This window comes from Herpailurus yagouaroundi, unplaced genomic scaffold, assembly GCF_014898765.1.
Source record: "Herpailurus yagouaroundi ecotype Mexico unplaced genomic scaffold, PumYag 210, whole genome shotgun sequence".
NCBI classification, from domain to species: Eukaryota; Metazoa; Chordata; class Mammalia; order Carnivora; family Felidae; genus Herpailurus; species Herpailurus yagouaroundi.
Window position 1 is genome coordinate 12,486,089 of NW_024412441.1, and position 27,176 is coordinate 12,513,264.

The following is a 27,176-nucleotide window of genomic DNA, read 5'->3' on the forward strand; positions in this document are numbered from 1 at the left end:
CCCAGGCGCCCCTATAGTCTAGGAATTTTCATGCTTAGAAAGGCTTTATCCATCCCAAGATTATAAAGATATATACCCATATTTTCTCGTAATAAAGTTATGACTTCATTTGTTCATTTATATTTTTGGTCCCTTCAACATGTATTTTAGTATAAGGAATGAGGTGACAGGCTAGTATTACTATTTTCCCAAATGGCTACCAGTTGTCTCAAAACTATTTACAGATCTATTTTCCCCATAGATTGGAAATGATACCTACATCACATGTTGCAGCATGTGTCAATCACCACATGTTTGGGGGCCTATGTCTGGGCCATCCTATTCTCCTTCACTGTCCTGCCAGTTTCTTGTTGAGTGGGACCACACAGTCTTGGTTAACTCCAATACATCCTAATACCTGGTAGGGCTTCTTTCCCTCCTTTATTTTTCACAATTTTTCTGACTTTTCTCACTAGTTTATTCCTTTAGATTAAGTTTAAGTTTTATCAAGTTCTTTTATAAACCCTGTTAGTATTATAAACCCTGTTAGTATAAACCCTGTTAGCATTGAGTTTATTACAAAGACAGAATTGGCACTTAATATTCTTTTGTTTTTCCACTCAAAAATGGAGCCGTCTCTTGATGAATTCAAGTCTTCTTTTATGTCTCTCAATGTTGTACCTTTTTCTTCATATAATATGATACATACAATTTGTTAACTTATTTGTAAGTATTTCCTTTTTCATTGCTTTTGTGAATAAGATCTTTTCTTCCATTAAATTTTCTACCTGATTGCTGTTTGCATGGAAGAAAGTTACTGACTTTTTATTAATGTTGATATGTGACTGGCTACCTCCCTGAATTCTCATATTGTTTCTTATGTGTTTTCAGTTGTCTCCCTTGGGTCTCAGGTGTATTGTGATATCATCTGCAGTAAATAGAATTTTGCCTCCATTCTTACAATATTTATACCCTTTATTGGTTCTCTTTTATAATTGCATTAGCTAGCTCTTCCAGGAAAATGTTAAATAATAGCAGTGATAGTGGACATGCTTGTCTTATTTTTGATTGTAGCAGAAATGTTTCCTTTGTTTTCTCATTAATCATGATGCTGAATTATAATTTGGTTTACATGTCTATTGTATTATGAAAGAATTCCTACATTCCTATTTTGATACAGTGGTTAGGAATATGCTACATATTAGCTGTATACAACCCACTTCCTAGCTCCCTGACCTGAGGCAAGATCCTTAACCTTGCCGAGCTTTAGTTTCCTTATCAGTAAAATGAGCACGAGAGATAGTACCTTCATCACTGCTACCTTCTCATTTCTCTAAATGAGGAAATGCATGCAAAGCAAGTCAGACAGTACTCAGGATGTAATGAGGGCAAAATAAATATTAGCTCTTATTATTGTTATTGTTTTACTATAAATGAATGTTCAATTTTTTTACATTCCTTTTCTGTATCTTCAAAGGTAATCATGGCTTTTCTCCTTTGACTATTAATAGAGTGAGCTACACTAATAGATTTTCTAAAATTGAATCACCCTGAAAAGAACCCCACTTCCTCACAGTTTATTTTTTTAATGGACTACTGGATTCTATTATTAATATTTTAATTAGAATTTTAATATATTTAAAAGTGGGAATACCTTAGTGTGGTGTGTGTGTGTGTGTGTACGTGCACATGTGTGTGTATGATATGTGTGGTGTATGTGTGGTGTAGGTATAATGTGTGTGTGATGTAGGTGTATGTGGTGTGTGTGTGTGTGTGTGTGTGTGTGTGTGTGTTCTGGGCAATGCTCGTATGAAGTGTGTGGTGTGCATGTTTGATCTCTATGAGGTTTTGCTACCAATTATGTGTTGGCTTCATTAAACAAGGAGGAGGCTTTTTCCTTTATGCCCTAGGTGAGTTAAATAGCATCAGAAACATCTCTCTCTTAAAGGTTTAAAATAACTAACTTGTTAAATTATTGGGATCTGGATAGTTTTTGATAGCATTGCCAATTTTTCCATAGTTTAGGTTTTTAAAAACCTCTTTCTGAGTCAATTTCAATAAAAATTTCTTTGAAGATCATCCGTTCATTCTCATTTATTGGAGAATATGGGAACAACTGTTTTTCATATGGTGTCAAATAAGAGTGCAGTATATAATTAAAATGTTTTCTTAGCACTTAGTCTGAAGAGAAAGGGTAAAAAGAATTGAGAGGTGATTTGGCACCAAGAGCAGCCCCAGGATGGTCAAGTGGGAAAGATGGACTCCCTGTGAGGTTGGATCTTCTCTGAGTAATAAAAATGGGGAAATATGTGATTGACTGGTCTGCCATGATTAAGTAAATAGTAAATCAACAGCTACAAAATAACTGATCAGTAGACTATGTCCTTCCAAATATGGTGGCCCTTGAGGAAAATATATAAGGATTCCTTAGGAGTGGAAAGGTAGGAGGCATTAGACTAGAGCTCAGCCAAGTGTCCACCTGCTGCCAGTTGGTAGAACAGGGAGAACTTCCTGGAGGAGAGAAACAGAAACTAAGCTGAGAAAGGACACAAGGTTCAGAAAGGCCAAGGACAGTTCAGTAAGAAGTGTAGGCACAGGATCAAAATGCCAGAGTTGGGGTCATACCCACTGGCATGGGAAGGGAAACACAGGTGCAGAGAATAGTGAGGCTTGGGGTTTGCTGGTGGGTAAGTACAGTGCACCAAGCTAAGGAGATCTGGCCTGACCCATGTGTCTTTCAGAAGTTGGCTGACCTCTTGTTCTTACTGGAAGGGTTATTCATGTTTGTACTGCCTTGCCTTCTTTCCTCTTGGATTTGAGGAGAGATGATAAGTCAGTATGCTCAGTGACATGGCCTATGCTTGTGTTGTTGAACTAGGTGTGTCTGCAGGCCTTCTCTCCTCCAACCCCCTCGAGTCCTGTTCCTTTCTCAGTTTAAAGGTATTGCTTTCCTGTCCAGGGTTTTCCCAGAACACAGAAGGCTCTGCTCTGCTTGTGGGCTCCATTTCCCCGGAAGTGCCCCTCTCTGGCCCAGGCATCTGCTTCTTCCATCTCTACGCAGAACCGAAGAATGCTGAGGAAGAAGGGAGTATGAGGATGAATCAGTGACTCTGTCAAGGGATCTTTCAGAGGAGAGATGGATTCCCCTTTTCCAACAACATTCTAGTCACCCTCTTTGTTCTGAGAGGACATTTCTGTTCCTGGACCTCAAGGGAAGGTTAAAATGAAATTAGCTTTATTCTGTTGGCTTTGTGTTCAATTTAGAGCAGTTAGGACTGCAGAGGACTTTACACCTGAAGAATAGGGTCCTAGAGGATCTGCAGACAATGCTTTGCACATAGCAGTTTCTCAGAAAGGGCCTGCTTGTTTGCATTAAGTGGCCTGCACTAAGTCTGGTGGGTGGTTAGTGGCAGAGTTCAGACCAGGACCTAGAGCTGGAGGCTCATCTTTGTGGGCTCCTTCCACCAGACCCGCCCAATTTGCCCTTTGCAGGTGAGGTTGGAGGAAGTATAATGGTGATGGAGACAATAGCTCTGTGGGAACCACCACAGAAGCTGTGCCTAGAGAATAGAAGCAAGCCAGGGAGTCACCCAGATCCAAACAGTATCAGGAACTGGAGGCTTCCAAACAGAGTTGTGTGTCACAGCAAAGAACAGGCACAAGCAAGAAACCAGGGTCACTGCAATCAAAGTGAAGCTTGCAGGGCCTGCCATTCTTCCTGCTGTTGCAGAATTCCATGACTGTCCTAAGAATGGCCCTCCCGGAGTCTGAAACCCATCAGATGCCACATGGGGCCTGCTGCTTTTTTCCACATCCTCCCAGCAACACTCCACAATATCTTTAACATTAAGGGTTGAACTTCAATATTGCTGGTCTGAAAATCCCTCTAGAGAGTGAACACCACCTGCTAAACAACACCCAGCATCTCCTGCAGTGTTTCTCAATGTGGTCTGTGGGCCACCTGTTTCAGAATTACCCGGGATGCTTCTTACAAATGTAAATTCCTAGGCCCCACCCAGACCTATTGAATCAGCATCTCTGGGAGTGTGGCCAGGAGTCTGCATATTTAATAACATTCTAGATGATTCTTATTTATGCACACTGATATTTGAACTCTACTGTGTGATATCAAAACACACACAAGTTCCCTTGAAGTGACTCAATGGTGATGCTAAACTCTGGCCCATATTTATTCCTTTGTTCATTTATTTATTCAACAAATATTTTTAGAGACTCATGTTCAAGGCATTATGTTAGGTGCTATGAAAAGTTAAATTTAACTAGTTATACTTATTTCCAGTCAATTCAGCAAACAACTAATAGATGCTCACTGTGCTCTAGGCAAAGCACGAGGTGCTACATATCCAATATAAATAAGCAGTTCCTGACCACTAAGACCTGGGCAGGGAGAGGGGGCCCTCATAGAACCAATGTGACACAGCATGAGAGGTGCTGCTGATGTTATAAGTAAAACACATGAAAGCGTAGGTGGAGATGCCCTGTTAAAGGGCAGGAAGAAAGATCCCAAACAATTTCAGAGATGAGATGGCATTTGAAGTAGATCCTGAAGAACAAGTAGAATTTTGCCTAGGAGAATGGGCAAGACCAAGAGGAGCATTTTGGCCAGAGGGAGAAACCCAAGCAAAGGCACAGAGACAAAAAGATGCAGGGCATACCTGGGTCCAATGAGAGATTTTTGTATGATTGGCCTATCGAGTGTCTCCCAAGAGGAAACCGCCTGAAAATAAAGCCAGAAACAGGCAAGTGCCAAATCGGGAGGAAGTGTGAATGTTATTCCCAGCCTAGACTTGGTCCTATAAGTCAGTGGTTCCCAAACCTAGCTATGCAGATTCCTGAACCCTATCTACTACCAGCCTGATTCAGTCTGGGCTGGGGTCAAAGAGTCTCTTTTCACCAAGGTCTGCAGGCAATGCACAGACATGGTTGGGATCTACTGCAATGAAGATTGCTAGAAGAACTTAGAGTAAAGGAAAGTCATTATCACAGTTGGACTCTGGGCAGGTCTAAGACCAGAGTGAAGTGAGTGAGGCATGGTGGGAGCAAAATTTAGGGAGGCCTTTGCTCTTGGCACCTCCATGATCCTGAAAGTAGTGTCTCCTTAAGTTCTGTGCCTTTGGCACCTTACTCAGAGCACATTAGTCCCAGGCTTGACTTGGGGACAATGGAAGGGCTTGGAGAAGAAGAGGGCATACATCAGAACAGGCCACAAGGAAGCCAGTACAATAGTCCAGGTGAGAGAGGATGGAAACTTTAGGGATGGAAAGAAGATCAGGGAGACCCTTCCAAAGTAGCACCATTAGCGTGGGTGTGACCCAGGGCAGCAGCCAAGGAGGATGTTAAGATTGACTGGCTTAGGGACTGGAGCATGGGTGGTGGGCACTGAAATAGAAGACATGAAGTAAGCTCAGGGATATTATAAGGTGGTCAGTTTTGGGACACACTATTTCAAGTTCTTTAAGAGACTCTGGGCAGAACTATACTACCACTTCTTCCCAAAGATATATTTAGGTACATCCTATTGCAAGAATCTCACCAAATTCAACAGCTAATTATTAAGCACCTACTATGTGCGAAGTCCTGCACTATATTGCTCTGGGGGTTGTGGGGACGCACAAAAAGTGAATAAGAGACTACCCTAGGTCTCCAGACCTCATACATACAAATGGATACATCCACTGTGCATTAGTCTATATTAGATGCAATGATAAAAGTATAGAGATAGTATCACAGGTATCTAGAAGGATTCACAAGATTAATTCTGGCAGTGGGGATTGGAGAAGACATCTTGGAGATGGGGTCTGAGCTGGCTTCTGGATGTAGATACAGAAGAGAAGGGCTAGCCATACAGGAAAACTTGAGTGAAAGCACAGAAGTAGGAAGTGCACAGAGTATTAAAAGACTGATTTGGAGGCACCTGGGTGGCTCAGTGGGTTAAGCATCTGACTTTGGCTCAGGTCATGATCTTGCAGTTCATGGGTTCGAGCTCTGCATTGGGCTCTGTGCTGACAGCTCAGAGCCTGGAGCCTGCTTCAGATTCTGTGTCTCCCTCTCTCTCTGCCCTCCCCTTCTCATGCTCTGTCTCTCTCTCTCTCTCTTAAAAACAAAATAAACATTAAAAATTAAAAAAAAAGAAGACTGCTTTGGACACCATGTTGCCACACGCATTTATTAAGCATCGTATGTATGCTCAGAACTTTGTTAATGTGACAGCCATGAGTATGAGCCTTGTAAGCCTCCAACTCTGGGGTGTTCAATAGACCAAGGATCCAGCTGTCACACTCTGTAACCCACAGGGCACTCCTGGCCAGTAACCGAGCAAGACAGGAATTCTGAAAGAGGTCCATTCCTCGAGAAGATTCAGACTCAGCTGATGACCAGTTTTGACTCAAGGACTCTCCAACACCTAAGCTGAATCTTCCTGAGACTACATAGCCCGCTAGGACACCTCCACCATCCTCCCTTTGCTCACCTTCACTGATTAGAGGGTTAGATTACATTGTAGCCTGACTCTTCCAGGCTTACTAGCAACCTCCCCAGTTTCTTTTACACCATCTTTTTCAAGGGCCCAGACTAACCCTGTTAGGTACTATGAGAAGGGAATAATATCAAGATGATTCTTCTTCATAGTTCTTTGCATATTGGATCATACTTAAATACCCTAATAGGGCTATCTGTTCAAAGGAATTTAGCGAAGAGGTATTTTATAAAAAGAAAATAGTCCTGGAAAAGGACAAATCACTCTACACCTTTATGTTTTTATGTGTATCAAGATTCCTCAAAGAGGGATGTGGCTGGAATGAAAGCATGCTGGTGGCCCAGCAGTAGAATCCATGAGGGTAGTAGCTGGGTGCAATATTAAGCTTGCGATCTTTCACTGAATGCTCAGTCTAGCCTTGTTGGCTTTGTGCTTTCTTGGGCAGTCCAGTATGGATGTTTTCTAAGGTACTCTGATTTTCCAAAGATCACATGGGGTAGTGGAAAGAGGATTTGGAACCAAGCAGACCTTTGTTCAAATAGCAAGTATGCCCTTTTTTTAAAAAAAACTTTCTGAGCTGCTCTTCCTCATCTGCAAAATGGGGCTAGCACATGGAATATGCATAGTTACTAGGACAATTGGAGATAAAGTACAGAGTGTCCGGCACTCTATCCTTGGGAGTTCTTGCATCTGTTAGCTTTATTGAAAAGTGGGGTTGAGCTTAGCAGTATAAAAATGAAATGAAGGAGTTGAGATCACGCTGAAGAGTAATTTAGGCTAAGAATCCAGTGTTCCTCTCTGTCACTGCCAACATAAGGAAACACAGTTCAGAGATAAAATGAAAATCATCCAACAGCCTAATTCTAGGGATTACACTTTCAAAATTCTTCTTAACTTTGGCTATTAGAGCCAGAACCTTCTGCAGTTATTAGTGTCACATCTAATAGCACACAATCCTCTACTCCATTCTGTCTAGTCACAGTTTTGATTCAGTGGACCCAGATGTTCCCATGCCAGGTATCCCTTGGCACAAAGAATCATAGATCCTCATTCTGCTGATTCCCAACAGAGGGTAATCCCAGTTGTGTGTGCACTAGCATGCAACCTATAGACCCCTGGATGGGTTAAAGATGGCTGCAGATTCATTGATAGTCCTCCCTTAAAGAGGTGGGCTCTGTTTCCTCTCCCTTTGATTCTAACCTAGAATAGTTGTATTAGGGTTTTCACAGGAACAGAATCTATAGAGTACAGATACCTATATAGAGAAAGAGATTTGTCATAAGGAATTGACTCACATGATTGTGTTTGTCATGTGAAAGTTGGAGTTCCAGGAAAGCCAGTGGTGTTCTATTCTGAATCCAAAGACCTTAGGACCAGAGGCACTTGGTGGTATAAGTCCCAGTCTTAAGGTAGGAAAAGACTGGAGTCTCAGCTCAAGCAGTCAAACAGAGAATGCAAATTCTTCCTTCTGCCTTTATGCTAGATTCAGGCCCTCAATGGATTGATTGGTACCCATTTACATTATGAAGGGCAGTCTGCTTTATTCAATGTTCCAGTTCAAATGCCCTCATCCAGAAACATCCTCAAAGTACACACCCAGAAATAATGTTTAACCAAATACCTGGACATCCTATGGCCCAGTCAGGTTGATATATAATATTAACCATTAGAAGACACTGAAAAAGATGTGTTAGTTCTGGGACTAGCCTTTATGAGAGTAGATCACTTCCTCCTTGCTCTTTTGGAGCCCTGAGTAGCTGCATAAGAAGTCTGGCTACCCTGCTGGAGAGGCCTGTGGAAAGTACGTGAGATTATGTGAAGAGGGGGCAGTCAAGCTAACCTTACAGTCAGTACCACTTCCATTAAGGTGCCATGAATGTGAGAAAAGCCATCTTGAATCCTTCAGATCAGACCAGCTGCAGCTGAATACCCTGAGCAAATCCAGGCAACTCTAGGTGGAGCAGAAGAATCACCCACCTAAGAACTGCTAAATTTCCAACTGACAAAATAGTGAAATATAATAAAATGCTGTTGTTTCAAGCCACTAAATCTTGCAGTAGTTCATTGTACAGGATAGATAACCCTAAGGAAAGAGTCTGCACTTGGAACCCCCTTTGTATGGTGCTCAGGCAACCCTAAGGACTTGAGATGACTCAGCACCCTGAAGGCTTTCTAGGTCCTTAGAATTTGTTGCCTGTTCACCATCCCAGGGCTCAAGGTGAATGTATGCAAGGATACACAAAGGAATGCTCTCAAGCTCAGTCTAGAAATGGATTGGTTTCCTTCAACCCCAGCATTCTTTCCTCTTGACCAGTTTTTCAATGTGGAAGACCAAGGTTGTAGAAAGAAAGAGGAAAGAATGGAGTATAGAGAAGGGAGAAAATGCGAAGAAAAGGAAGAGGAGGTTTCAGATTGGTTGGCATCTGCTCAGGAATGAAGGAATGAAATAAAAATCTTAAAGTAAAGAAATGGGCCAATTTTCACTTACTCTTTGGAAACTCTGCCCATTGTTTAGCACCAGCTGCACCTTAGAGGATGAATCAAGACCAACAGCTAAAGGCCAGCAGAGCTCTTTTATCCTCAGTTTCTTGCTGACATCAGTTTCATTTGTTCAGTCAGTCAAAAAGCATGTATTGAATAACTGTAATCTGTGGGAGAAACTAAATAGAGTACAATTTAAATGTCCTATTTCACCCATTTGCAGCTCAACATGAGATCTTTCTTTTTCATAATCAAATCAATAAAATTCTGCACTCCCCTTCCAAGGGCAGGAAATCTATTCTCCTCTCCTGGGGTTTCCTGCCTGTGATACATTCCAGAAACCCATGGGTGCCTACCCAGATCACTTCAAAGAAAACCCATTTGTCTTCCAGAAGAAACCATTCTTCACCACCATTGCTGCAGCTATGGCTTCACTGTAGAGCTGCTGAAAACAGGGAGTCCCCTCAAACTCCTTAGCAAAAAGAAGGGCTACAGTGGCCGAGGTCTATGGCAAAAAGATTTGAAGTTAGTGTGCCTACTTTGCCACAAAAACCAGTGGTCCAGTACTAGTCCTCTACCTCAAGGAATCACCATTGATTCTGAAGTTTGCTGCCAATTTGGGAGTGGTTGCTGGAAGTTCAAGGAGGATGAGAACACTCCTCTTTCTCAAAACCTCATCAAATTTAGGTGTTTCAGAGACCAGTGATCTAGACCTTTAAGGAAGCATCTGCATACCAAAAATCCTCCCCTGCTAAGGAACGCCATGGGACCTGGGTGACCCAGTCAGTAGAGGTTCCAGTGTAGCCCAAACCAGGCCCCTTCCATGAGCAATCAGATCTATTTCCCAGAGAGGAGAGGAAGTCCTGGTCCACACCTTCTCCATTTCGTGTCCCAGTGTTACCCATTTGTCATTCCCCATGTCCTGAACAGGGAGTCAAAATATGTCAAAAAATCCATTCCTGCTGTCCATGGCCACTTCATTACAATAAAGCATAGTCTCCCTCCATTAGAGAGGGTATACACAACCCAAACTTATGTGGCAATAGAGGAGAATAATACATCAAATCACAGAACTTTAGAACTAGAACAGACTCCAAAAACCATATAGATCCACCTTTCTGTTATACCAGCAAGGAAACAGAGGCCCGGAGACTAAACCCATCTGTGCAAAGCCAGGCACGGCATTTGGTAGTTGAGTCCAAGTCTTCAACCCAAACTCATTCCTCCAGATTTTCATGTAGCTGCCTCTCTTGGCCTCTAAACTAAACCAAAAGATACTTAAATAATTTGGGGGCTTTACTTTTTTTTTCCTGTGCCTAAGAAAAACAGAAACATTCCTCGTTAAGCCAAGGCAGGGTCTGACAGAGCTGGCAGCTGGAAGTGTCTTTCTAAATCTGGAAACACCACATCTCTTTTGAAAAGTGGGAGCAACAATTTGTGCCTCTTAAATGTGAAGAAACGTATTTCTTTGTGAGAAAAAAATAACTACAGTGAAATTGCTGAAGACAAATATTGGGCAAGGCAGTCGGCAAAGCAAGAGATACTGAAGTTGTCAGAACATTCCGTTTATTCGTGTGCCAGAAAGGGGGAAAAATACCATCAAATTATTTTCCATTTGCAAGTACGTTCTGTGAATTATCCCAGAAGATGAATATATAGGAACTCATAAATTACGAGAATCGAATGCCTAAGTATTTGATAAACAGGACAGACTGAAATGGGGTTCATGAGGAAAAATACTCTTTATTCACCCTATAGCAAAATCTTTCCACCATCACTATCCAGGATTATCGATGAGCTGAGTCATATATATGAGATCACTGACTCAGTTTAAAACACACACTCCTTTTATTCACATATACGATGTGAAGATGATGTAATTTGTGAAGAAATAGGTCTTCATTCATTCTCTTTCATTTCTTAAGTGCCTACTGGACATGGAGATTGTAATAGTTTCGGAACATATAAGAAAAACTAAGACATGGGAGTATCCATGTTCTCACCGTCCAAGAGAGAAAGATAGATTAATAAACAGGTGAAAGCCACAAACCAAGTACTGTGTTGGGAGAATGTGTAAACAATGGGATGCCCGGGGCACTGAGACTTAAAAGAACTAATGATGTGCACTAAAATCTGAAGAGATTAACACTAAACTAAATCAGCACAAGTAGGATGGAAAGGAAGAGACAAATGAGAAATGAAAAGACACAGGTGATTAAATGACTTGGTTATCAGTTGATGTAGGTATCTGTGGAAGAGGAAGGCAGTAGTATGATTCCCAGCAACACATCCTGACCACACACCTAGGATGTTGACAGCAGTACAGGCCTGCTGGTGGTGGGGGGTGGGTGCTGTAATCCCTCTTCAGTATCTGAGACACACAACAGAAGCAGCCAATTGTCATTATCCCAAAAAAGGTGCTACATGCACATGACAGAATCTACCTCTGGCTAGCCCTTGTCAGCAACTCTCAGAGATTCTGCCTTCACAATACAGGAAGCTCTGTGACCTGTTGCAACTTCATCCCCTAGAGCCTAGGCTCTGCTGGATTGGTCCCCTGCTTGGCAATAGTGACTTCCACTTTGTGCTCAGTCTTTGGAGTCAGTCTTCATTTTTGCTCTAACAACAGATTTCTAGTCTGGATGGCTGGATGATAGTCAACCAAGTCAGGAGACTTGGAGAAATGCTAATGAATTCCTATTTTCACTTTGCATTTTAAGTGTCCATGGGACCAGCATTCTTCCAATTGGTGGGTGGAATTATCTTTTACTTGTTTGGAATTTAGTGCATGGCTTGCCAGCCACCTTGGGTTTTGTTTGTTTGTTTGTTTGTTTTAGCTGAGGACCTCAGAGTTTTGCTGTTCTTTCTATTTTCTCTCACTTTGCGGAAGTATCTTGAGAGATAATATGCTCTCATGATTGGGTGACTAACTCCTCTACTGGCATACACAGGTCTGGTCCAGCAGAATACGCACTGTACTCTCAGTTAGAGTCATTCCATTTTGTGTGTGCCCTGTACCACACTGTTGTACATTTGTGTGCACGTGCCTTGTACCACACTGTTGTACATTTATGTGCACATTGTCTTGCATTTGTTTTCTTTTTTTAAACTCCCTTTTCCCTGACATAGCTCAAGAAACAGCTGCACATCTATGATTAACTGAAATGGGGTAGGACTGATTATTAAAGGAGTAAATACTAGAATTAGGTCTGTTCACTAGAATTGGGAGCAAGAGGGAAAGTCATATACAAAGAGTCTAGACCCAGCTACAGATGTCAGAAATTCAGTCTGCAGGCAGATCAGGAGGGTGACAGACAGGGATGAGACAAGTCGACATTAGCACTACATGATGTAATTGTGTACTGGGGTGGTTCATGCCAGAGTGGTATGGGGAGATGATGACATTGCTCCTGATGAGGAGAAATCAGAGGCTTGTCCTACAGGTACAAGACAGAGTCCAAGGCAGTACTGAGGCACAAAGGAGATGGCGTCAGCAGCTGGTTACCAGAGCTGGGCTCAGGCAGGAGGCAGACCAGCAGCCAGGGTGAGCCTGAAGCTCCCCAGAGCTTTCTTCAGCAGATCTGTCTCAAGTCCAGGAGCTGGGGTTAGGGCAGGGGAGTGGGTAGTGGAGAAGAAAGGCATGTGGAGAGAGAAGTGTGGCATTGAGGGAGGGGTGGCAGGTTGAGCCTCACGTCTCCCAACTGGACTGAGATAAGCCGCCTTGAGGGCAAGGACTGTTCTGCTCCTCTGGCCTCCAATCAGGGTGCACATAATGGGTGCTTAATAGGTGCAAATACAATTGAGTTGAATTAAAGGGCCGTCTTCAGTTAATTATTCAGAATCCCATGGTAACAAACAGCCTCCTGGATTTAATGTACTGCAAGGATGTATAGGGTCTCTAGAAAAGGAATGGTTGCATAGAGAAATAACCTGATTGTGCATATGACAGTGATTGACTGAGAAATATCCTCATAGGCCCTGACAAAGGACACTGCCAATTATACAGATTACACAAATGGAGACCTGGCAATCTTCCAGGCTTCAGAGAGGCTTCCTTGGCCTCAGTGCCCAAGAACAGCCCCTGCCCATGCTGTGATACCACTGGTTGCCTGAGGAGCCCATCCATGTATTCAGAAGTTCCTTTTCCCCATTTCCTTGGGAGGGGAGCGGGGTCCATTACTCTCTTAGTCCTCTACTCTGTTCTGGAGATTCTAGTTTAGAACATGCCTTCCCACCAGGCACAAGTAAACCTAACAACCTGACACATTCCTGAGTGCTTACTGGAAAGGTGAAGCACAGGTCAGTTTCCGAGGGTGGGTTCCCAGGTGTACCATTCCTAAAGGGCCAACTTAAGTGATTCCTGCACTGGTTCAGCATGGTAATTTCTGGGTACACTCCACACCCTCAGCACCCTAAATTAGGCAGGGTTGTGAATCTGCATTTAGATTCTAGATATTAGGTCACCAACATTTCCCAGAGAAAAATACACTCCTGTGGAACACACAGGAGAGATGCATTCTTCCTGCTAAGGTAAGGGTTAGCACCATCTACCCAGAGAGATGTAATGTACATGTGCACAAAAGTTGTATTTTTTCTGGACAGATATGAAGATAAACAGATCCTGCCTGAAGCAAAATTGTGAAACTGAGAAATCAGTGAAATGCGCCTTGGGTGTCTCCTACCTCTCTTATTTCTCCTTCAGTGACCAAACTCTCCCTCCCCTCCCTGCTCCTTCCTGGTTCTGGGTGCCTTTCTGAAGTTAAAAAAAAAAAAAAAGGGAGGGCAGGATCTGATAACATAATTATACTTAACTCTATCCTTCATATTGCTGTGGTAACTGCTCCAGGTATTTGTATTTTAAAACCTTTTATTATAGAATAAAAGGGCTTTGTGGGTCTTCCCTGGAAGGGATTTTTAAGCAGTACTAAGCAGGTAGAGATTTTTTTTTTTTGAGAGCAGGGTCATTTTTCATGATTTCCAAAGTTATAGTGCACTGTATCAAAGGTTGGCTGGCCCCAAGTGTCAATAGTTGCCTACAAGTTTGCTTTAGATGCATCAGGTGTTGGGAAGTTACTTCAGAAGGAACATTCTGGCTTTCTTCCCCCAACCCTTACCCCATATACTCCCATTCTCTGCTAAAGAGAACACCCTACATTAAAAACCTCTATGAATTACTAAAATATGTTTTTTGCATATGTTATCTCTTTTAATCCTCACAAGAGTCCTATGAGATAAGGATTATATTTATCCTAATTAGAACAATAATTCCACTTAACACTTCCTCTAAAACACCATTTAAAAAAATTGTTTTTAAATTAATTTTATTTTTTTAATTTACATCCAAATTAATTAGCATATAGTGCAACAGTGATTTCAGGAGTAGATTCCTTAATGCCCCTTACCCATTTAACCCATCCCCCCTCTCACAACCCTTCCAGTAACCCTCTGTTTGTTCTCCATATTTAAGTCTCTTATGTTTTGTTCCCCTCCCTGTTTTTATATTATTTTTGTTTCCCTTCCCTTATGTTCATCTGTTTGTCTCTTAAAGTCCTCATATGAGTGAAGTCATATGATACTTGTCTTTCTCTGACTAACTAATTTCACTTAGCATAATACCCACCAGTTCCATCCACATAATTGCAAATGGCAAGATTTCATTCTTTTTGATTGCCGAGTAATACTCATTGTAAATACATACCACATCTTCTTTATCCATTCATCCATCAATGGACATTTGGGCTCTTTCCATACTTTGGCTATTGTTGATAGTGCTGCTATAAACATTGGGGTGCATGTGTCCCTTCAAAACAGCACACCTGTATCCCTTGGATAAATACCTAGTAGTGCAATTGCTGGGTTGTAGGGTAGTTCTATTTTCAGTTTTTTGAGGAACCTCCATAGTGTTTTCCAGAGTGGCTGCACCAGCCTGCATTCCAACCAACAATGCAAAAGAGATCCTCTTTCTCCACATCCTCGCCAACATCTGTTGTTGCCTGAGTTGTTAATGTTAGCCATTCTGACAGGTGTAAGGTGGTATCTCATTGTGGTTTTGATTTGTATTTCCCTGATGATGAGTGATGTGGAGCATTTTTTCATGTGTCGGTTGGCCATCTGGATGTCTTCTTTGGAGAAGTGTCTATTCATGTCTTTTGCCCATTTATTCACTAGACACACCATTTCTTTAGCTCAGACCTTACACCTCCCAGGTTTTCCTCCTCTTCCCATCTCTGTTCCTTCTCAGGGACCTTTGCAGTCTCCATTTCTCCCTGCTCTTTAAATATGAGGGTTCCCTGGACTTTTGCTACACTCTAGCCTTGGCCATCTCATTCATTCAGGAAGATATTGTAGCATGTATGTCTAGACCCTCACAGCTGCCTTCAGAGCCCAGCCCTCCCTGAACTCCAAGCCTTTCAACACTTCTGTTCATATCTCACAAGTCTCTAGAACTCTGTATGTCTAAAGCATAATGTATAATCTGCTCCCACCCACCCATCACCCACCATCACCATCAAAAAAATCTGCCTTTTGGACAGTGTTCATTGATTCCTGTCTCCAGCCCACAGTCATTGGCCAAGTCCTATCTGTTACTCTCCTAATGGTCTCTTACTTCCCCCACCACCATCACCTCCCCACTTAAACTCCTATAGTGCTCCACCAATGGGCATCCACTTTGTCCCTCTTTAACTCATTTTCCAGGTTTTGTACATCTCTCATCAAGCCACAACTCTACTTAAACAATCAATAGTTGAAATGGGAGAAGATATTTGCAAATGATATACCCAATAAAGGGTTAGTATCCAAAATATATAAAGAACTTCTACAGCTCAACACCCAAAAAACAAATAATCTAATTTAAAAACGGACAGAAGATATGAACAGATATTTCTCCAAAGAAGACATCCAGATGGCCAACAGACACATGAAAAGGTGCTCAACATCACTTATCATCATGGAAATGCAAATCAAAACCACAATGAGATACCATCTTACAAGAGTTAGAATGGCTAAAATCAAAAACACAAGAAACAACAAGAGTTGGCGAGGATGTGGAGAAAAGGGAACCCTCATCCACTGTTGGTGGGAATGCAAATTGGTGCAGCCACTGTGGAGATCAGTATGGAGGTTCTTCAAAAAATTAAAATAGAACTACCATAAGATCTAGTAGTTGCACTAGTGGGTATTTACCCAAAGAATATGAAAACACTAATTTGAAAGGACATATGCACCTCTATATTTATTGCAGCATTATTTACAATAGTCAAATTATGGAAGCAACCCAAGTATTCATCAATAGATGAATGGATAAGAAAGACGTGGTGTGTGTATGTGTGTGTGTGTGTGTAATATATATGTATTATATATTATATATTAATATAAATATATTTATATATTTAATATTATATCATTAGTTATATATAATTAATATATAATTATATTATATATTATAATGTTAATGTATATTATAAATATATTATATATATTTATAATATATAAATAATATATATATTATTTATCCAGAAAAAAAAGAATGAAATCTTGCCATTTGCGACAACATGGATGGAGCTAAAGAGTATAACGCCAAGTGAAATGAGTCAGTTAAAGACAAATACCATATGATTTTACTCATAAGTGGAATTTAAGAAGCAAAAAAGCAAAGGGAAAAAAAGAGAAACAAACCAAGAAGAGAAACAAACTATGAAGAATGAACTGATGGTTAGGGGAAGGGGGAAAGAGGGAATGGGGATTAAAGAGTACACTTATCATGATGAGCACTGAGTAATGTATAGAATTGTTGAATCACTGTATTGTACGCCTGAAACTAATGTAACACTGTGTGTTAACTATACTGGAATTAAAACAAAAAAGCTTTAAAAATGAATCCATGATTAAATGATTTTCTCCAAGTTATTAGTGGAACATTTTTAAAAAGTCAATGGTTGGCCTGACCATTGTTGTGAACCTGTAGATATCCTACCCTTAATGTGGACTCTGAGACTCAAGAGAAGTATGGTCTCTAGCCAGCTTTCCAGTCTCATCTCTCCCCACTGTCTCCTTCACCAGGAATATTCCTGCCCCTCTGACTTTCTTTTGTCTCCTTAGAGATCCAGGGGTCTTGGTACCTCACAACCTTTGCACTATCTGTTCCTATCACCTGACCAACTCTTAATCATCCTCCAAATTTCAACTTAAAATGTCCCTTCTCCAAGGAGGTCTTCCTTTATTCCTTAGATAAGGCTAAATCTCCTTGGGATGTGCTCTAATAGCACATAACCCCCATCACAACTGAAATGGCTTATTTAATGTCTGTCTGATTAACCAGACTATAAGCACCACAAAAGTGAAATTTTTTTCAGCCCTCTATCCCCACTATCTAGTGCACTGCTTAACCCACAATTAATACTCAAAAAAATTTAATGGTTTGAATAAAATGATTTGCCCAAGCTAGGTTAGAAATGTCAAAGTGAAGGTTGGAAACCCAGTCTATCTGACCCCAGAGCCCATTTTCTTTTTCCTTTTTCCCCTCACTGTTCATTCCTCTCTCTCACTAATTCTTAGATGTCCTAGAATAGTGGTCATGTAATCTCCCTTCATGGAGGTAAATCTCATTCTCTTGGTTCAGAATCTGCTACCTCAGATCTGCAAGTATCCTAGGTGGGTAAGGACCAGGTAACAGCTGCCCAAGAGCCCTGCTATTGTGGTATGTGTGTATGTTGGTTTTAAACCATGTCCACAAATTCTTTAATACATCTCTTTTGAAGAAATGGAGTTTAATTCCACTCCCCTTGGTTATAGACTGGACTTAATGACTCATGTCTAACAAATAATTTTGGCAAAAGTAACTGTCCATAAGTTTTGAGACTAGGTCTTAAAAGACATTGAATCACTTGCTCTTGGATCATTCATTCTGAGAGATGTAAACTACCATGTCCTGGGAACAATCAAGTAGCTTTATGGAGAATTCCATGTAGTGAGAAATGACGGTCTCCTTCCAAGAGGAAGAAACTGAGGCCTTCTGCCAAATGGACTGTGAGGGCACCATCTTGGAATCAGCTCTTCCATCCCAGTCGGCCTTCATATGATTGCAGTCATGGCCAACATGTTGACTGCAGCCTTATGAGACCCTCTGAACCACAACTGCCCACCTAGGCTGCTCTCAAATTTCCAACTCACAAAAATGATGAGATAATGTTTTTGTTTTCAGCTGTTACATTTGTGAATTATTTGTTACACAGCAATAAATAACAAATACTGAGGAAAAAGGAGAGCAATGATAGGATCAGAGCTAGTAAGCAAACCACAGAGACAGTTCTGTGGAATGAGGGAAAGACCAGCTATGTGTGGAAACTCTTTCTTTTTATGGGTGTGATTATGTTATGTTGCACATAACAATGCTGAGGTGGGAGGTGGGGTGCTAGGGTAGAGGGAGCCTGAGAACCCTGATGAGCAGTGAAATAGAAGTGGACATCCAAACATCAGCCCCAGGCAACCTGAGGTCAGTAACACAAGAGAGAAAATAGGAACCATGGCAAATCCAATGGCAAATGTAGCCTCCATAACCAAGCAGTGAGCCACAGAGGGATATCTAGAAATAGGAGTCAAGACACCAAACTGCTACAGAATCAGTGGCATGTCTCAGGTCACAACAGAAACAAAGGGAGTAGAACAGAAGATTCTGTTGTGGGCCTTCTGTTTCAGCTGACTGAGTTCCCTCACACTGTCTATATAGAGATTTCTGCTCCTAAAGCATCTTTTAGTGGATGAGATTGGGCTGCACTCCATCCCCTTTACAAAGTAAGTGTTGACTTATAATTGTCATAGCTGCCTGCTCTCTGGAGAACTGCCCTCAGCCAAATGCTTTGCATCCACCCACCACCCCACCAACAGACCTCAGCCAGTGACTGACTGGCATGAGAGGAAAAAGAGCCAGTGCCCTTGCCTTGAGATGGGGCTAGCTGGAGCAAACTATGCTCCAGAGCTTCTCCAGGGGATCAGATTTAAGCTTGCATCCAGTTGAGACCATATTCTTCCCTTACTCTAACCTGCTTCCCTCATTGCTTTTTCCTAAGAGTACTCCTGCAACAAATCACTTGAACAGGAATCCCCATTTCAGGATCTGCTTCTAGGGAACCCAATCTACAACACACCTTAAAGAAACCCATAACTTTCTGGTGTGTGTGTGTTTAGGTGTGTGTGTGTGTGTGCATGTAAATGTGTGCATGCATACTACAGACTGAATGTTTGTGTCCTGCCAAATTCATATGTTGAAACACTACTCGCCAATGTGATGGTATTTGGGATTGGAGCATTTGAGAGGGAGTTGGATGTCAATGAGTTCATGAGGATAGAACTCCCTTATGGGATTGGTGTCCTTATAAGAAGAGAAAGAGACCAGAGTCATCTCTCTCTCCATTGTGTGACAGCACAGCAAGAAGGCAGCCATCTGCAAACCAGGAAGAGAGAGCTCTCAACAGATACTAAATCTGCAGTCACCTTACTCTTAGACTTCCCAGCCTCCAGACTGTAAGAAATCAATGTTTGCCTTTTTAAGCCATGTAGACTATGGTATTTTGTTACAGCAGCTCAAGTTGACTAAGACAGTACATATGAATATGATTGTGGTGATGATTAATGAATATTTAAAATCAGAGAAAACAACAAAAATTTTCCTGCATAAAGAGTCCATGAACCGAACAAGAAGGCAAAACCTAGCAATTTGGTTAAATGGCTTAAAAGAAATATAAACAAGTAATTTATCTAAATGTTTACTGAGTGTAATGAATTTGTACTGTACTAACCTGGCTAAACTAGAACAACTTTGTCCAGAATCTCTTTCCCTGGGTGGTTCTATGTTAAAGTTGTCCAAACAAAAAATGTGGACAAGACTTAGAAGGCAGAAGTGAAACAGCAGCACGCTCTGAAAGTTGTGGTTAGATGCAGTGAGAGATGTTAGAAGTACTGATGTGTTCTAGCTTAGCCTGGCCCTCCCCACTGCATGTCTAGCTCTTCTTTCCAGCTGCTGACACTGCCAACCAACAGCAACCCAGGCCTGCCCTCAGATGCAAAGGCAATAGCTTACCATAGATTTCTCCACCACCTCTTCACATACTCACTTCAGCAACTGATGTGCCTGGCTCCCCAAATTCCCCAGTAGGCTGTAACTTGCTCAATCATGCCAGTGTGTCAGGAAGGTTGATGAGCAATTTTATCTCATCCTCTAACTCTGTATTTTGGGCTTTACTTCTCCAAATTTTCCCTAATTCTGAAAGGTCTTATTGCTATAATAGATCTTTATTCCATAATATTTAAGTGGTCTGATTTTCTCACTGAGCTCTCATACCCTGATGCACTCATAGACTGATTATATTTAACTGCCATACTGCATAGTAACTAGTATATATGTCATTAAATGGATGTTAGATTAATTTTGTTGATGTTGTTCTTCACTAGCAATGGTAAACTCTAGAGATATGCTCAGAATTTAGACCTTGCTATTCTTTTACCATGGTCACTTGAAGAGAACTTTCCAAAGTTAGAGGGAGAATTGAAAAAAAACAGTGAGATATTGGCTGGCATCAGTAGGAAAGAAACGATGGAGGATTTTCATCTGAGAGAATGTCACAATTAGACTTTCAATTTCATCATCCTGGTTGTAATGTGAAAAATGGGTTGTAGGGAGGTTGAGAGTGGAAGTTACAGGGAACAATTAATAGGATAGTACAGTCATCTAGGCAGAAATGCCTAGAGGTGGACTAAAGTGGTGGCAGTAGGATGAAGTGAGGAATCTTTGTCTGCCAGGAGAAGGCCGTCTAGAGCATGGATAACCATTTCAAAGGTAGCAAAAGTATCTTTGGCTCTAAACCACCATCACAGAATGACTGGGATATTTAGCCTCCCCAATTCCCTCTATTTCCTTGTGGAAATCCCCCCAAACTTATATGCTGTTTAATTTTTCTTGCTAGCACTATTTAATTTCTTATTGTTGAACAGCACTTGTATGGTCCTTGCTACCTAGCCACTATAGTAAGTGCTTTTCAAAGGTTGACTCATTTAATCCTTGTAATGGCTACTGGTGCAGTTTTCCTATGGTCTTCAGTTGGTAGCAAAATCTTCCATCATCACTGACTGCCATTGCTGTTTCTCTCCCAGATGTTGGTCTGGATGATGGAGTTTACTTCTCATCCTGTGGCTGCTGTTACTCTCTCTGATGTGAGGAATTATATCAGTTGGGTTTTTTGTTTGCAAGCAACAGAAATGGATTTTAAGCAAGAAATTGATTTTCCTATAGAATATCAGGTTCCACTACTCACTCCTTTGAATAGTCAATATCCATATACACCCTTGTTTCTATACCTAGACACACACACACATACACACACACACACACACACACACACACACACACACACACACTTCTACTAAATATAATGCATCTTTTCTTCATAATAACCAAAAATGTACTCACCTCCTCTCTGAAGGGAGACAATGCAAAATTTCATGCAGAATTTCTGGGTGTTACCCATTTCCTCTTTAGTCTAATACAACTTCATATTGATATTCAACAACCTATGAACTAAAATTTGTATTTAAACACCACAAATACGCCTATACAGAACAGTGGGATAACAAAATTTGTCTTATATTCAAGTTAGGAATTATGGATAGAGACTACAGTGATTTATAGCTGTTTTTTTCAAACCAGGATTTAGTCATAGTTCATTAATTGCATTTGATCACTAGTAGACCACTGCATTTTCAAAGGCTTCATCTCTCATTTTTTGGTATGCATATGTATCTAGCATACCTGCTACTTCTGAATATGTGGCAGATTGTATTTCCCAAATATATCCACACTTTATATTTACCCCACCCCACATGTTTTTCTTACAATGTGATTGTCATTGCTCCTGCTAAGAGGTTGGTGAAGTTCCCTCCCCTCTTTAACCTGGGTAGGTGCTTGTGCCTCCCCCAACCAACGAAGTAAGTGATGCTATGTGATTTCCAAGACTAAGTTATAAAAAGGATGCAGCTTAACTCCCTCTTTCTCTCTCTCTCTCTCTCTCCCTCTCTCTCTCTCTCTTCCCATCCCTTCTCTCTTTCTCTCTCAACAATTGCCTTGGAACCTTGCTAGGTAACAGCCAGTATCAGTTGCCAAACACATGAGTGAAGAAGCCTTCATATTATTCCAACTCCAGCCTTAGAGCCTTCTAGCTGAGGCCCCTTCATCACAGTAGAGGTAAGCCCTCCCTACCCTTTCCTGTTTGAATTTTTGATCCATAAAAACTGTGAGAAATAAATATTTATTTTTGTTTTAAGTCACTAAATTTTGGGGTAGTTTAAATGCAAAGTAGTTAATTAAAACACAGTCTTATAAGCATGATGTCATCAATAGAGCAAAGCATAATAATATCCTGTGGGATAATAAGATGGTCAAGATTTGGTTTAGCAGATATAGTACAGTTGCAAAAAGTTGATGCATAGCTGAAGTAGGACAGTGAAATTGTACTGAAATTTTACTGTAAAGTAAAATCAACCTGTCTGAAGTGTTTATATTTATTGGGGTAGGAAATACAAAAAATCATTTACTAGATGATTAGCTGTGGTCCAAGTGTCAGAAGCATGTTTGTTGTTGTTGTTCCAGTAAGAACACCGCACTTGGACCAAAGTTGCAGTTTGAAATGCCAGATCATTAAGTTTATGATTATTCACTTTTATACTCCAAGGCCCATCCATATTCACTTAAATAGAAATGTGGTAGGAATTACCACACCTGTATCTTTCAAATCTTTGATGATGGCATTGACTTCTGAAATCTCCTTCAGAAATTTAGTCATCTATGTAGTCAATAAATATTAATTGAATATGTATTATGTGCCAGTCATTGTCCTAGACACTGAGGATAGAGCAGTGAACAGGATAGGCAAAATATCTGCCCTCAAGGAGATTACATGCTAGGGAAGGAAAAAGACCATATACAAACAAACAATTGTACAATATATTGCTAGGTGGTAATGGGTGTAAGGCAGTAATATTGCTTTTCTGTAAGCATTTTGCCAACGAGGGGTTATTCCAAGAGCTTACACTTGGCCCTCTCTGTTGTAAAAGCCCATAGGCCCTGAGTAAAGGAGTCAATGTAAAGATGCCTGCAGGTGCTGAGATTGTCCAATTTTATCTTTATCTTTAGATCATGGGAAAATAGCCATGGGAAAAGAGTTTGGGGTCCCACAGGACCAACCATAAGTTGCAATGGGTTAAAATTCTATTTAATAACTGTCCCTTATAAGGCTCAGTGTTAATGTGCTTTTGGGCCCCCATAAATTAGTGTAAGTCCAGGGTGAGTGCTGAAGAGCCTGTGAATGTTTTGAGTGTGTGTTTTTCTCTTGATCACATTTACCCAGTAAGTGGTTTCAGATCTATGGGGGAAGACAAGGGGAAGATTCACAGTTTGTTCCTGTGACATTAGTAGCCTTGATCAAGTCTCCACTCTAGGTGTTCTGCATTGTGAAATTATCTAGGTCTAGTAATTGAGTGAGTGCTAGGACTCACTTTAGGGGTAATGTAAGCCAAGTTCTTACTCACTAGACTTCTCTTTTAAAAGATTGCAAGTCGAGTAGGGCTTTAGCAGGTTAGGCATCTCTTTCCATGCCAAGAATCCCCTAAACAATTAACCAACACCAGAATCTCTATAGATCAAATCATTCTGGTTACTGTCTGGCCTATGGCCTATTCAGAGACCAACACACTCACTTTGCCTCTGGCAATTAAGTCTGGCACTTGGTGTCTCCTCCCCCTTCATCCTTCCATTCCCACACTCTGTTGAGTTAAACCTCAAGCATTGTTTTATGTACTACTAATTATCTTAACTAGTGGTGGTTAACTTCTGACCAAGGACAGAAGCCAGAATTTACTGAAGTCTTTGCAAAGAGCTGCAATAATGTTATGAAAAAGCTTTCCCCAATTCCTCATCAAATGAACACCTCTCTGCAAAGAATACCACGTAATGCTTAATCATGCTACTAATACAACTTTTACGGCAGAGATTTGCTTTGGACTTATGTCAAGGTCTTCAAATGAAGCTCTAAAGAACTATCTGGAACATTTTGCAACAATCTATTCTGACAAGATCAGAGTTTAAAGACCTTTCTAAATTCTTTCAAATGCCACTACCACTTTATTATTTGAGTGAATGTGCTTAGGGTGAATCCCCATAGTAAAAAATTCCTTGGCAGATCCTCCAGGATAGGTCTTCCTATCGGAGGTCTCCATTTTTCAGAAAGATACTTATCACTGCTGCCTCATCTTTAGAATGTGTTCACTACTGGTCTTTCCAGAAGAAACTTCGCATTCAGCATTTATTGCTTCTTTGCATTTCAGTGGTGGAGAGATGTACTAGCTGTATGAAAGAAGAGATCAATACTTTCTGGCACTTAATGTATAGTACACTTGAGATGGAGCTCAAGATTTAGAGGAATGAGCCAACTTGGGGTTAATAACTGTGGTGTCCAAAGTGATTTCATCATATGCCATTTGAATTTCTAATTTCACTGCTTTCACTTCTTTCCCTGCTTCTCCATTCTCAAATGGCAAGGCTGAAAGAATTCCTAGTGCATCCCATCTTCTCAGACTTGGGAAATATCACTCAGAGGGAACAGCACCTTCTATTGCAATTCTGGTCATTTGGAAAAAGGCACAGCATTCAGGGGATAGCTTCAATATGGGTCTGAGCCTTTCCCCATCTCCAAACACTTCTATTTCTTTTATGCCCGACTTTCTGTTTGCTCTCTTTTTTCTCTGCTCTTTCTTAGAGTTGTTCCTGACCCTAACTTCATTGTTCCCCACCAGAGGTGCTCTGGAAAGCTGCATGATAGGGGAAAGAGAATAGGCTCTGGAGTTACACCTGGGTTTAAATCCTGGCTCTACAGTCACTGGACATGTAACTTTGACTACATCCCTTAGCCTCTGTGAACACCAGTTTCTTCATCTGGAAATGAAGTGAATCAATCCTACTTCAGAGAGTTATTATTTGAATTAGAGAAAATACATGTAAAATACCTACCCAGATACTTGGCACATGATAAGTAATATATTAATAAATATACCAAAACCACATTAGCATATATTATTATTAGTATATATTATTTATAATAATTAGGTGTCTTGGCTTATTCTTTCTGCTTTTCACCATAAAAATATTTAAATGTTTTGAGCCTTTACTGTATACTCACACTTTTAAATCTCTCCACATATATTAATTCATTTAATCTCAACAACTCTGTAAAGTGGGCACTATTACTAACCCATTGTTGCAGTTGAGGATACTATGGCACAGAGGGGCAAATTAACTTGCCTAAGGTCATATATTTGGAAGTAATGGAGCCAGGATTTGATTATAATCTGGCACAAAGCTGGCACATTTTAGAAGCCATACAGGAATGCTGACTCTGATAGTGGATTAAAAGATCTGTAAGAAAAATATTTCATATTTTTCCAGCTTCTTCATATTGTACTTTATATTAATTGAAGAGAGAGATGTTTAAATGTATCAGAAAGATCAGCAGAGCCATTCCTTACAGAAGTAAGCTGAATTTATTCTTAGCTATGAGGTTCATCCCTTTGTCCCTGCTATAGGATGCTAAAGGTAATAGAAAAGTCTCCTAAACTGGTCTCTAGAGGAGATATATTGGCTCACTTAACTACAAATCCAAAAGTAAGGCAAGCTCTAGGCTTAGTTGCTTTAGCAAGTCAGTGAGATCCTAAAAGACTCAGATTCTTTCTACTTCTCAGGCTTGTTGTCTCTGTCAGCTTCATTCCGAAGCTGTGGTCCTGTGGCAATTGGAACTGCATGATTCTTCATTCCTCCCTAGTAGGAAAGGAAAAGAGGTTCCAGTGTTTCTTCAGAAGAGTAAAGAAAGGCTTTCCTGATGAACACTACACCACACACATAGCTTTTCATCCCATCAAAATGGTCCAAGTAGCCTCCTCTTAAGCCAATCAAAGCCATCCCTAGAACTTGGGATTGTGGTCATCTTCCCCAAGGCACATAAATGTGGGAAGAACAAGAAACCTGAACAAAATTGTGGTTCTCTTAGGAAGAAGAAAGGGAGGGACAGACCACCAGCATATCCAGCAGGCTCCTAAGGACACATTATCTATTTTCCATGGATTTTCCTATTTTCTTGGCCCCAATTTTATCTTCACTACACTAGTGATAATAGTTACTTCTCATGGAGTGAGCTTACGTGAGACAATGTATATGGTAAGTTTTTAACACAGTACAAATGAGTTGTAGTTGTTGTTACTGTGCTGCCATTGCAGTTGGGATTTTCTCTTAAAAGTGTGTTGTGTTGTTAGTAGTAAGGCCAGAACAGCAGAAGCTATGTGCCTGTCAATCTCCATTTTGTCCATTCCTACCACCTAGAATGTACTTTCTCCCACCCCCAGATACTCCAGGATGCCTCTCACTAGTGTGATTTGGAGCAAATCACTTCACCTCTCTGGACTCCACTTCGCTCTTTAGTGAAATGAGATCCTTGCACTAATTAATCTCTAAGGTACCTTCAAGTTTTAATCTTTTTTGATTCTATGAATTTCAGGTAGCAAGTTAAAGAGAAGTGAAGAATTTCAGGCAGGTGGCAGGTTTTTGGAGTCAAAGGATTTTAAACAATCAAGTATCCAGTTAACAAGGCTACCCTGATTTAGGGGTTCTAAAAACATACCTACATACATACATACATACATACATACAGACACACACACACACACACACACACACACACACACAGAGGTAAACATACATATGCGTAAGCATGCATACACACTAAGGGCAGTTAGCAATCTATAGTGAACATCACAACAGGAATGAGAACCTCTAATAAAATAAAATGGACTCAACTGCAGGGCAAACCTGAGAGATGCAGATGTGGGGAATGGGGCAGTGAGAAGAGAATCTTTAATATATCTAAGTTTGACAGAGGTGAGAATTCCACTGGGTGGAGAATTATCAGTGCTTTGAGCATTGCTTTTATAGGCCTATACGTGCCCAAATCTGAGGGGACCTCCAAAGAGATTAATCTGACCTTCCAACCACAGAAACATGTCTACTACTAGGTCCGACCTTGTTTTGCTTTTTTTTCCATCCCTGGTTTCAGCTGGGCCTCAAAAGCAGAAAGGCCAAAATCCAACAAGAAAATATGTTTCTGTTATTTTCTCTTGGCTGCTTAGG

At 40.8% G+C, this 27,176-nt stretch overlaps 1 long non-coding RNA gene across 1 annotated transcript in view; it reads left to right on the top strand.

The window, feature by feature from the left end:
* LOC121016311 (uncharacterized) overlaps positions 1 to 27,176 on the top strand; it is a 71,072-nt gene that overhangs the window by 18,859 nt on the left and 25,037 nt on the right. Inside the window, exon 2 of the long non-coding RNA XR_005784219.1 lies at positions 22,086 to 22,190. This is a non-coding gene — a long non-coding RNA (uncharacterized LOC121016311). The remainder of the gene's footprint in view (positions 1 to 22,085; positions 22,191 to 27,176) is intronic.